The sequence below is a fragment of the Rhinolophus hipposideros genome (genome assembly GCF_964194185.1).
Source record: "Rhinolophus hipposideros genome assembly, chromosome: 9".
In the NCBI taxonomy this organism is placed as follows: Eukaryota; Metazoa; Chordata; class Mammalia; order Chiroptera; family Rhinolophidae; genus Rhinolophus; species Rhinolophus hipposideros.
This window is the reverse complement of record NC_138055.1, coordinates 29,905,119-29,918,608: the sequence shown is the minus strand read 5'-3', so window position 1 is coordinate 29,918,608 and position 13,490 is coordinate 29,905,119. Positions and strand designations below refer to the sequence as shown.

Below are 13,490 nucleotides of genomic sequence, written 5' to 3'. Positions count from 1 at the left end.
TTTGGCACAGGCCTTTGGATAGCAAATTCTTTGATCTTTTTTCCCCCATATATTAGGCCCTAAGTTTTTCTTAAATATTTATTCTATTTTAAATCAAAATCAGGTCAGTGAAGTTTCTGGAGGACTGGAAGGTATCTCTGGGCCATTGATTTCTCCTTTCTGTAAGCTGAATGACTGCTGGGGAAAGGGAACTATATTTGGGGCTCTCCCCAAGTTATTATTTCAGTAATTGCCACTTTTCTTACCAATGCATATTGTAGAAGGTAATTGGGGGTTCTCAGATCAGTTCATAATAATAATTTTCCTTATAAAATGATCAAATAGATATTGGAGTTAACTTGCTGTTCATAAACTAATATGGCTTGATATTTAAAAATAGGCTGAGTATCTCAGAAACAAGGAGCATGCTTGTTAACGTACTAAGCTTAAGGACTTTGATATAACTACATTGGCTATATACAATATCCACTTCACTTGAGTAGTGACAAATTAGACGGTGCACTTAAGAGAACCTAAATGAAGTCAGTTCAGTAACTACTGAGTCTGTAGATTGGAGCTGTAGTAGATTACGTTTTGAAGTTAACAGGACCAAATGCGTACAGCAAATAAAATCTCTAGGAAGAAAAAGAGGCTGTGTTATTGAGGGTTACTAGGTTAGGCTTCATGTGTTGAGATAACTTAACTGTAGTTCTGATTTAGGAAGTTTATTATTTTTCTCCTGAACACTTACTAGTACATACATAGTGGCTGTAGAAAATTTGCAATTGTCAGAAAGGACAAGAAGAAAATAATTTCTTGTAACCCTTCTGTTTCAGAACATTTTTTGTGAGAGGAGAAGGGTGAAGCCATTTTCGAAGAAGGAATTAGTACAGCCCTAGAATAACTGACAAAATTTAGGAGCTTGCAGACACCAGCTGGCAGTAGGAGAATATGTGTTGGGGATAGTTACAGGTGAGTTTGATTAGCTACATTATGATGGACCATGAATTCCAGGATAAGAGATTTGTTGTTCTCAAAGTAAGGGACCACAGAGCTCTTCTAGCCCAGGAATCATATTTTCCAGGTAAGGAAACCAAATGGAGTTACTTAATTTATTTAGTGGAGGAATTGGAGCTTGCACTCAGGCTTCCTGATTATTGCGCTACTGTTACTTCTATTGTGTTATCTCCTGTTGCCATTGTTGGTTCTGGGACAGAGGACAGCCAAATAAAAGCAGTGTTTTTAAAGAGTAAATTTTCAGTCTTAGAAAAAGGATTAGAAGGGGAAGTTATTTGAAACAGGAAAACCAGTTAAACTTATTTTGATAATCCAGGCATACAGAGTGAGAGATAGAAGAATCAATAATGACTAGAGTTTCAAGCGGAGTGAAAAGGAGAAAGGAAGTGCCATTAAAATAAATGTCTAAATTTGGAGAGGACACTTGTTTTGTGGGGAAGAACAGGTTCAGTTTTGAATACATTAGGACATCAAGGAGAAATGTTTTATTAGGCAGACAAGAATAGGGAGCTGATATTATAGATGTTAAACTATGCTTTGCAAAAAATGAGGATTGACTGGCAGGATAGTGTATAATGCAGGATTAATCTCTTCACACAATGCAGCTGAGGGCAGTTTAATTATGGAAAGACTGTTGCTTCAAGAAAAAATAACTTACCTGTTATATGTGTCACTGAATGAAACATTTGGTTAATTAACCAGTATGGGCAAACTCATCTCAAAAAGACCTTTCCTGGTCCTATTGTGTGATTGTATGATGCTTCTTTTTCTCCAATTAAAATGTTAGTTGCATAAGCCACCACCTGTAAAGTCTGTGTTACAGAAAACGGTGTTACCCTTCTGCCATTGCTAGAGTGGCTTTGTGATATTTTACAAAGTGACCCCATGTGATTGTAATTCAGTTTAATAGTGTAAACTCATTTCATTTGGGCAATGTTTTTGCCCTAGTCACTCATCATTTGTTTTTTGTTTTTTTAATTTATGTGTATGGATGAAACCACATATAACAGCTGTTGATGTTTCGAAGAGGTGGTGAAACTGAGCTGTTATGTACATGGTCTATGAAAATTTGAAAGACGGGGCCACTGTCTTTGTTTATCTTCTCTTTGTGGGTTTCTAAGACTTCTAAACATACTTGTCAACTTTATTTATTACTGACCGGTCTATTTAACCTGTGTTCTAGCATTTATCATTTATGTTGTCATCGTCTGCCTAGGTTTGAGTCCAAGCTTCACTGCTTAGTAGCTGTTTGAATTTGCAAGTTATTTAAATTCTTCATGTTTCAATTTTCTCATCTCTAAGACAGGACAGTGTTACTACCTAACTAATGGGCTTATTGGGAGAATTAAATTATTAAGTGTGTCAAACTTGAGAAAGCCTGGCACATAACAAGTACTCAGATATTAGCTATTGTTATTGTTACTTATTAACATTACTCACTCTCCTGTTCATGGTTCATCATATGCCCTGGACCTGGAACAGTGTCTGCATTCAATAATTTCTTAAGTACTAATTGAATAAGGAGGAGGGCAGAGGAAAAAGGTGTTATAGTCTCATAGGGTGAAACAGGAAGAGGCCAGTCATTTTTTTTTTTTTTTTAACACGTGCTATTTCCATTCTTGCTCACCTCCACTCTAGGTGAAAACTTATTTTTCTGTAGTCACTAAGATTTAATGTTACTGATCCCAATAAGGTGTTGTAAAGAAAACAGTTTGATTTAATCCAAGTTAGGAGTGGCTAATTGTTGTCCAGTGGCTTTTATATTTTAAAAAATTGTGCTAACCAAACATCTCTCTTGTTGGTAGTATTTTTGTTGCCATCATGAAGTGAAGGACAGGGTAGGGTAGATAACCTGCAGGGCCCAGAGCAAAATGAGAAGATGGAGGAGGAGGAGGGTCTTAGCTTGGGTGGGGAGGCCAACTTCGCTTTCCCGTCTGCCACCCCAAATTGCAGATGGTCGGCTTCCAAATGGTCATGCATCAATTTGCTTGGTACCTGAATTGGGGGTGGGTCAGTGGACTCCACTTAGTCACCCACATAATGGACTGTGATACTACCAACTCAGGACGGGGTGGCCAATGCCTCCCCCACACCCTCCTGCAATCCAGTTCCTGCATCCTGTGACTGGCTCTGGTGTGGAGGTGATGCAAGGCGGAGCTGCATGTGAACCGAGGCCCTAAGCCGACCTTCATTGTCACATTGAACTTCACATATGAAACACAAAGGCAGAGATACAGTTATTAAGAATTTTAAGAATGTAACCTTTTTCCTATTGTTATCAATCCACATAGATGTGTTCAAGTTATTCATTTTGGAAAACATGATGCTTTAACTATGTTTTTCATAATTTTGCTACAAGGTAGGTATTATTTCTATTTTACATACCTGGAAACTGAAGCTCAGAGTGGTTGATAAGTATCTTTCCTAAAGTCATGCAGCAATTGGCAAAGCTGAGATTTTAAATTGGGAAAGACTTTCTTATTCATTAGCCTGTACGGTTTCCAATGGCTCTCATGAAAATTTTAGTGTTAAATGTACATGACACGTAGGTGTCAGCTTTCTAGTGGCAGTTTTAGGAACTTCCCATTTAGTGAATTAGTGTGTATTTCCAAGTGCTCTGTAACTTGTAAGCGCTATAAAACTTATAGTCATTAATAGGGATCTAGTCCTTTATGCAATAATTTGTGCATCTACCTATTTTTCCCTAGTCTTTTTTCACAAGATTTCTAGATAGCTCACATTTCTTTCTTTGAGCATGGTTTCCACCCTCAACGATGTCTGCTGTTATCTTAGAGTAGCTTCTGTTGGTTAGTGTTCTCTGCATTGATGGGTCACAGTGTGTCAAAGAACATAAGAGGAAAAAAATGAAGGACTCCCAAAAGGACACTAACATCACTTTTAAAAAACTCAAAAAAAAACATCTGAAGTGACTTCAAGGGAAGTTTAAAGTCTTTTTTGAGAAGCTTTGTTTACTGGTAGCCTTGTGTTCAGGGGATTTAGTGATTGAGAATGTAAACTGCAGTCAGGCAGACCTGGCTCAAATCCTGCTTCTGCTCTATGACCTTGGGACTTGGGACATGTTTCATAAGCTCTTTTAGCCTCAGCATTTTTACCTGTAAAATAAAAGTAATACTAATACTCACTCCCAGGTTATTTGAAGATCACATGAACTAAGGTATATGCTGTGTTTAGTGTAGTACCTGGCACGCAGAGTGCTATCAGTAAGTGTTAAGTAATAGTATAAATTGAAGGTGGGGCTTGTAAGAATAAGCCAGAGATCCAGTCTGTGCTGAATTAGAGTGATCTGCAGTACATGTGCCCTCTATGGACTAAGGGGTAACAAGACCCAGTGGAAGTCTCTTGAGGTCCTAGTCCCAGGTTTGGTAGATTCAGCTTCATCACGAGTGTTTAGCTGTGGGGTACATAATGGTTTGATTCAGAAGTCCTTGAGGTGAAGGTGTATATACACATATGTGAATTCAACAAATTCAGCACCTTCTACAGCCAGGCACTATGCAGATACCATTGATTAAAAGAAAAATGTCTGCTTCTGTCTTTGTGGAGCTCATATTCCAACTACGGATAAATATACTGATATAACATGCCATACTTTAAAGTACATGCTAAATGCCCGAGGGCATCAGATGAGTTGGATGGAAGCCATTCTTTCTTGATATTTTATCTTCAAGGGTGAAAATTTTCTTGTAGTAGAAGCATTATCAGTAAGTCTAATGAATTATTTTGAAAGTTTTTAGTGTAGTTGATCCTTAACCAAACATATTTAAAATGTAGCTTAACTTTGGCTTATTTAACTGAAAGCATTGTCTCTTTAAACTTTTCTAACAATTTTACTTATCTGAAATCTTCACAACTTAGATAAACAGAAGGTATAGACAAATTCTTGTTGTCCTGTTGATTACATAAAGACACTCATAGCTTCAGTGTATAAAAGTGTTTCTTAGCCCAAGAGTGGGTATGTTTTACAAATGAACATTTATACTCATGGGAAATATTGTTGGGATTTTGGGAGAAATGAGTTTAATAATAGCTGGCATAACAATAATAACTAGCAGAATAACGAGTAGATGTTGACAATTAAGAATGTTGCTACACTGTGTTAAACACTAACAGGAACAATGTTATGAAATATATATAGACTTCTGTAGTATACACACAAGACTAAAATATATTAAATATATTGTATATTTTATAATTCACACCCATGTATCACAACATCGTATGGAAGAAATCATTTTTCTCATTTTATAGATGAAGTAACTTGAACTTGCTTGAGACCATATAAAACTACTATGTGATAGAACCAAAACTGAATTTCAGAATCTTTGTGCTTTTCACCTTTTTACATTGAATACAACTATTTCTCATGTAGCAGAACTGATAATAGAATAACTTAAATTACAAATGCATTATCCAAACTTGAAGAATTTGAACCAAAAATCTATGCTACCATTTTAGCTCATGAATCTTCCTAATGCCAGTTGAAGTGAACAAAAAGTGCCAGTTGAAGTGAAAAAAAACTTTGGAAGTAAAACTCTCTAAAGTCTGGCAGTTTGCTCATATTTGTAAACAGTCATGACTTTTCCAGTTTCAAAGAAATGGCTGTTTTCATTGTACTAGCTGTGCTTTATAAACAGATTATGTTACTTACAAACAAAAGGACATTTAGGTAAGCAATGGAGAGAAATATCTACTAGTTGAGACATTAGTTAGTATTATTATTTAGTCAACTATTTTTTCCTCTAGTAACCTGAAGTTAAAATTTAAGTTGTTCTTGAAAGTACTTCTATTATAACACTTGAGGTACCATTTTTTGATGTACTGTATCATTCTCAGGTTAAAACATTGTATTGTGGAAAATGTCACATACACAAAGTACACAGAATAGTATAATGAACTCTGATGTAGCCATCATGTAGCTTCAACAGTTCTTAACTCTTAGCTAATCTTATTTCATTCATCTGCGCATTTTCTTCTCTTTTGTTGTGAAGCAAAGCAGGTATCAGTCATACCATTTTGTTTGTAAATATTTCAGTATGTTATTCTAAAAGATAACACTTTAAAAAGACATAACAATAATTTAATGATTATACCTGAAACTAAAAGCTAATAATTCTTTAATATTAAGGATTCAGGTAATCAATTTGCCAGTGATTTCATAAAAATCTTCTTGTTACATTTTGTTATCGGGGTCCAGATAAAGCCCTTTATGATTGGTTAATATGTATTTTAACATATTTTAATATATAGATATTCCCTTCCATCTTTTTTTTTCTCCGCGTAATTTATTTGTTGAAGAAACTGAATTATTTGCCTTGTAGAATTTCCCACAGCTAGATATTGCTGATTGTGTCTCTGCAGTGGTGTTCAATGTGTTTCTCCATCCTTTGTATTTTTTATCTAGTGGTGGAAGGACCCAGGGGCCTGATCAAATTCAGATTCTTCTTCTTCCATCTTCATTCCTCCCTTTTTCCCTGCCTTCCTCTTCTTTCTTTTCCTCCCTTCACTCTCTCCATCCTTCTCATTTCCTGCCTGCTACCGTGTTTCCCCAAAAATAAGACCTAGCCAGACCATCAGCTCTAATGCATCTTTTGGAGCAAAAATTAATATAAGACCCGGTCTTATTTTAATATAAGACCCAGTCTTATGATATGACATGATATGATATGATATGATATGACACGATATGATGATATGATATATGCTATGATACCAGGTCTTATATAAGACCTGGTCTTATTTTCGGGGAAACATGGTTTGAGTGGTATTTCTTCTTCCATCAGGAAGCATGTAATATGTAGTTTTTTTGTTTGTTTGTTGATGCTGGCAGCTGTTATGCCCAGACATTTTAAATTCGTTAGGAGTTGCAAAGTATGATATTTTAATTGTCATTTTATCTCAATTATCTGGACTACTTCTACAAAGAAAAACTCCCCCCCATCTACTATTTGTTTAGCTAATTGTACAGTTTGTATAAAAAGTTTGGATAAATGCTTGATTCTTTCTCAGTTTCTGAGTTTTTAATGGTATAAATAATTGGGGAAATTTTGAAATTTTGATGTATTTACAAAAAGCACCTGGAGAATATACAATAGTTATAGAATCAAATCCTAAACATGTATTAACAAACTAGCAAAAATGGAAAATAATTGGTTTTGAAGGAATATGGAAAAGTTTTTAATGATAATAGCTTTTTAAAACAGCTTTGAGAAGTATACCTTCTGTAAGACACTAACATCGTTGGGCATTTAGTTACTCCTTAGGAGTGCAGTGGTGAAGAGCATGGGCTCTGAAACCAGACTTCCTACGTTAGAACTTTGTTTCTTCACTTAAACCAGGTAACTTTGGCACGTTACTTACTGTCTCTGCGCCCGTTTTCTCATCTGTTAAATCAGGATACTAACAGAACCACCTTCATAGAATTGTTGAGGATTGTATGAGTTCATATGTGTTACACACTTAGAGCAGAGCCCTAGCACATAATAAGCTTCCCATAAATGTTAACTGTTGCTATTGTCATTATTTGTCTTTGCTCTTAGGGCAGAAAGGAGGATGGAGGGAACTTCTGATGCTTATTTTTACCCATGCCCCAGAGTCTTTTGATACATTTTTTCTCATCCATTTCATATGTTCCAGACTTCTTAAAATCACATTGGTAACCGCTACTGAATTAAAATGTCTAGGCATTGCACATCAGCAGCTGGTAACAGCGTAAAAAAGAAGAAACAACCAAATATTATGTCTCATGCTTTTTACAACTAAACAGTATTACATTTTATTGAGATATATTGTGGAATTTTCTATTGAATTGTGAGCTTTTGAGGAGAGAGATTTTATACAGATGTATATAATGCAGTGCTTGGTATTCGTTATGAGACTTAAGCCCCTAATATTTGCTCCATTAACTATATTAAGATCTCATTTGTTGGGTTTGCCTAGTAATATGCTTTTCACATTTGCAAACAAGTGAATTTCCTATCTGTCTACTATATGAGTTAAAGTATAATCTTTTAAATATTAGGATTTTTTAAAATTTATTTTTAAACTCATGGTAATTTCTTTTACAAGCCTCATACTTCAGCCTTCTTAAACAGAACGTAATTCATCACTATGCATACTATTTATTTGGGTTGTAATACAGTGTATCATTGGAGGCCATTGATACATGCATGGCTATTTGGTTTTATATCAAATATTCTCAGGATGGCTCATACATTTCTTTCTTTGCACCTTATGTCTTTATGTCTTTTTCTCTTGTTGTTATAATTTAACAATTCTTTTCGCTATCATTTCTTTCTGCTATTTCCATTAGCCCGAGCTCCCCAAATTTGAATTTAATGATTCTTACCAGTTCTTCTAACCTTGATTTGATTATTAACTTCATTAGAACTTAAAAAAAATAACATTAAAAAAATCTAAACTGAGCTTGAGTGCATCTTGTCACAGTAAAATACAGAAGTTTAGCAGAGAGACTATGTGGCATCTATTTAACTAGCTGTAGAACTTTTAAATTTTACTTTACGATATTGCTTAGGTTGATGTGTGGCCTTTAGGCACATGAGATTTTACTAAATTTTACTTTACGATATTGCTTAGGTTGATGTGTGGCCTTTAGGCACGTGAGATTTTACTATAGTCAGATCTGAACTGAAGAATGAAATTCTGATATTCAGTATTTCCAGTGTTAACTTACAGAGTTGGGATTCAAATCCAGGCCTCCCCTACAACAAGGTCCCTTTTCATTGCTGTTCGACTCATATGACAAAGAAGTCAGTACTGTTAATTATTACAGTTTTTACCAAGTGTATGTTGTTAGTGGTAGTATTTGATTTAAAACAAAAACTTTGTCCTTGCCCTATTATTGGCATTTTTCTCTATCGTAGCTTTTAAACAATTTTCATACGTATAGATGGATTCTTTAAATACCTAATGGATAAGTATGTATTCAAAATGTATTTTACAACATTTTAAGTTACACAGGTACAGGTCATTCAATAACATGTACATTGAACATGGGTCTGCATTTTAAATACCTTGGTTACTATGTTTATTTATAGGCCTTGAGCTGAACATAGGAAGTCCAGCTACATATAGGAAATAATTGAATATACCTATTCAATTTATAGATTGTAAAATGCTAGAAAAATTTTAAAAGATGTAAAATAAAGTAACTTTGAGGGATTTGGGGTTAGATGTGGATTCACATACTGTTTGTCTAAGAATCTTAGAATCCAAGTTATTATAAGGATTAGATCAGATAGTGTGTTAACATGCTACTACAATATTTGATCCTTTATGATCTCTTTTTCTCTTTATCATTTACATCCATATAATTTTTGATCTAGATAAAAATGGAACAAAAATATAAGAGAGAACAAAATGTATTTGTGAAGCAAAAGCAACTACAGCTTTCATACTGTACTTCAAAATGAATAATTTACTTTTATTCATTTATTTTTTATTGCAGGTCACTTTTAATACAGCTTTCATTGGACTGAAGTGGAAACAGAAGAGTTAGAGCATATTTTCATTTTTGAGGTGAGTCCATTTGTAGAAAAATTAGTGTATTTAAAGCAGTCTGCTGTTTCTTAAGGAATTTTGTCATTTTTGTGTACTCAGAGAAACACAATTATCCTTGAAATGCTCTGATTGTAGAGTGGTGATGAGAACCCCAGGCACACTGGCTCTTTCCCCCCAACACCGGCTCTGCTGCAGGTGCCCTCAGTATTTCAGCCCTGGTTACTTCTTCATGTCAGTTTGTTTCTTTTAAAACTGGGAACGGTATAGCTTTTGGCTCTGCTTACCTTCCAAATTACATGTTGTAAGGCTAAAAATTGAGATCATGGATATGAAAGTGTTTTATTAAGAAAAATGTAAGGTAGAGGTATTAATATTGTGAATTATCACAGGAAATTAAATGAAAATCAGCAGTTACATGCAGAGAGTCTTTTTAAGTGTGAAAATTTTTAATGTAATTATAGCCTAATGCCACTGGCACAGTAAGACAGGGCCATTTTATATACTGTTTCTGGAAAAATTGGCAAGAACAAAAGGAGGAGAAGAAGAGGAAAAGTAAGAGGAAGAAGTGGTGGAAGAAAGAAAATAAAACCGGTTAAATGGTCTTGACAGCATTGGAGTTTCTAGAACTACAAATTTCTTCACTTGCTAGGAAACAAAGGAATTATTAATCTATGGATTATTAAAAATGTAGTTTCCATTAAAAACCTGTTTACATTGTTTCAGTATTTTTACATTCAAAATTTTATGCATTCTTGCTGTGGACAAAAAAAAATCTAGTTCTGATTTTTTTCTTCTATAGAGTTTTAGCCATTCATCTGAGTGTCTTGGTATATGTGGTTTAAGGCTTAGTAAAACTGAATGGTTGTTTCTTTTAACTCCAACAGTTTGTTTGTTTGGTTTTCTTTTTAACTTTTCACTATTTCTCTTGTTCATGTCATCATATCATGTCATCATCTTATCTCTTTTTGGGCTGAGGGTTTTTTATATATACATATAAAAAACTTATTGTTGGTCTCCCAAAATTCTTGGTCTCCCAAAATGTATACCTAGACTTTTTAAAGGTGCCAGGATAATATTTACCCAATGTGGTTACTATATTTCTTTCCAGTAACTATGTTTTGAGAGTATTTATATATTCAAAAAGAAATACTGGTTAGATGGTAGTAAAATTGCTATTTTCATGTACTTACTCTTGATTAGGGATTATCTGATTCTTGTGTGGAGGTTGTTACTCTGTAGCTAGATGATTTGGTCATCTTTTGTCTAATGTTGCAGCTGCTGACTATCTCTGTGTCTTAGTCTAGAGGAAAATGTTATATTTTCCTCACACAATTTACTTATTCATTATTCAGTTCCCTGCTAAGTGACTGAGGAGGTTGTGTTCAGGGCCTTTCACAATGATTAGTGAGCTGTCCTTTAATCTTCAGAGCTAGCTCAACAGTTTTAATTCTCTGGCAGCCACCTTAACCTCTGATTTATTGCTTGGCTGAGTCATCTGGCTACTACTTTTGTGTTCTCTTTATACAATTGCAAATTATATTCTTTTGTATCTTTAAGAAATGTTGCTTCTTACTTGGCAAACAATTGGCTTACTTAGTTTCACTTATAAGTTATCTCTTTGTTTTCCCAAAAAGTAATTGACCAGTCCAAAGAAACATAGGTATAAGGAGCTTTTACCAATTTTTTTTTTTTTTTAAGATAGTGGGTATAGGAGGAGGTAGCAGAAATACCTGGGTTCATAATTTTTGCTGTCTAGTTCTTGTAAAATTCTGGGCATTTATCCTCTCTGAGCCTCAGACTTCATAGTTATAAAATGGGAATAGTGTTACCTATATCATAGAATTGTTAGGATTAAATGAGATAGAATTTGGAAGTGCCTAGTACAGTATGGAGCACAAATATAGCAGGTCCTGAAAAATGTGTTTTTTTCCAGCATCATTTCAGTATAACATTCCTGAGATGTTGTAGGAACTTATATCAATTAGTCTATGGTAAAATTGGTTTCATTGGATGTTGTTTCATTTAAGGTCACAGAACTTACCAATAATGTTAAGTGAAGACTTACTGGACATGCTCAGATAATTATTGTCATTGCCAATGTCTCCTCCTTCACCGTGTTGTCTTCATTATCATGATTATGTGGTAAAGCCCAAAGGGAGTTTTATACAGGTGAGCTCAAAACCAGGCAACGTTAATAAAGATCTTTGTTGTTTCAGTAGATCACCTTAAGAAGTCATGTGTAGTTATGGGTTTTCTGATAAACACAGCCATCTTCATTAAGATGAGAAAGTCCAGGCGTAGAGATAGGTCAGTGTATGTGACTGAGATTACCACAGACATATGGAAATGGGTTAATTGGTCACTAATGGGCTGTTTCTGGGTATAGTGTTCGAGTTCTATGAAATACACCATTTAACTTCAGACTTAACTTCTCTCAGAAGTAAGCAGTTATTTAAACTATTTACCTTTGCAAAAACATTAAAAGGTATTAACCACTTTTTAAAAATTTATTTTCTTCAGTGTGTGTATCTGTTTTATGGATATGATGAAAAAATTCTACCATGAAATCAGATTTTAAAGAATAGACATATGTGGTGATTAACAATCCAGCTTCCTTTTGCCCATACACACACTTTATTTTCTGTCTTTCATTTCAGAATATGAGTGTACAGCTGTAGGGGTTAGATAACAACACATCGAGTGGTTTTCTGCTGGTAGTTTGGGTATGATTGAACTAGTGATGCTCACTTAAAACTGGATGAAATCTTTTTATATAAGGATGCTGAAAAATGTCTCTATTCAGAAAATACTGTTTGAATATTTAGCATGAAATTCACGAGGTGAAAAAGTCTTGAGTGAGTGAAACATTTAAAATGGTTAAAAACTTATTTAAAAACTTTAGGTTCTGAATGTAACTCTTCAGAATACTTTGAAATGAGAATAAACATTTCCAAGAATATAGGATTCTGTCTAGTGGATTTGATTAAATCAGTGAAAAACTTGAATAACAGTTGCCCAGAACATTTTGATTATTCTATCCAAAATGGATTTTTTTTTCTGTATCATATGTAGACACACTTTTAAGATACTGTAAAATATATGGCTGACTGAACTTTTTGCTGAAATGCATTTCTGAAATGAGTAAATGGAATATTTTAAATGTTATATGGAAGCTTGTCATTTGTGAATCAATTTTTAAGGCAATATTCAACATCTAATAGATCTTTTGTGCTACTGAAGAATTTTTTATTTATGTGGAGGTAATGGAGGTCATGCAGTTCATCTCTTTTTTTGTTTATAGGAGGGTCAATTATTTTTTGGGGAGGGTTTTAGGAAAAAAGGGGCTGTATTATAACTTGAGAACATGGTTATTATGAGGAATATGTTATTGGATTTTTATGTTATAGAACCAACAAGAAATGAAGTGTTGATACTTATACTGAAATAAGGTTATAGTGTGCCTCATTGTCAAGTTTGTACCATATTTTGCTGTGTATAGTGCACTCCTGAGTATAATGTGTGCCCATGTTTTTGGCCCAAACTTTCAGGGGGAAAAATTTTATTTTTAACTTTCCAAAGGATTTTCAATAATTTTTGTAAAAATATCAGCTGGATCGCTAGCTCCCACCTAAAGTGTATGAAGAGAAATGTTGTGCCGTTCCCCTCATGGTAGTGAAGTGGGCATCACCTACCTCACCAGGTCAGACTCACTCTGTGGATGACAGTACATCACTCTTCGTTTCATTTCGTTGAATCAGTGGCTGATGCAAGTTCGTAGTAAGTTCAACAAAACCAGTTATCATATTCTAGGGTATTGTTTTGCATACAGATATCATTATTGATTTCTAGAGTTACACTTTTAACTCATAAGCATAAATAAAAGAATTAAAAACATTTGTATAGATACGGAGTTAGTACTACCCATGTATAATGTGCATTCTTATTTTTCCCTCACA

General features: G+C 34.4%; 1 protein-coding gene across 10 annotated transcripts in view; it reads left to right on the top strand.

Moving 5' to 3' along the window:
- EPS8 (EGFR pathway substrate 8, signaling adaptor) overlaps positions 1 to 13,490 on the top strand; it is a 172,650-nt gene that overhangs the window by 45,948 nt on the left and 113,212 nt on the right. For all 10 annotated transcript variants that reach the window (XM_081059461.1, XM_081059472.1, XM_081059474.1 and 7 more), the window contains exon 2: positions 9,482 to 9,552. The gene's annotated coding sequence lies outside the window, so the exon portion shown is untranslated. The remainder of the gene's footprint in view (positions 1 to 9,481; positions 9,553 to 13,490) is intronic.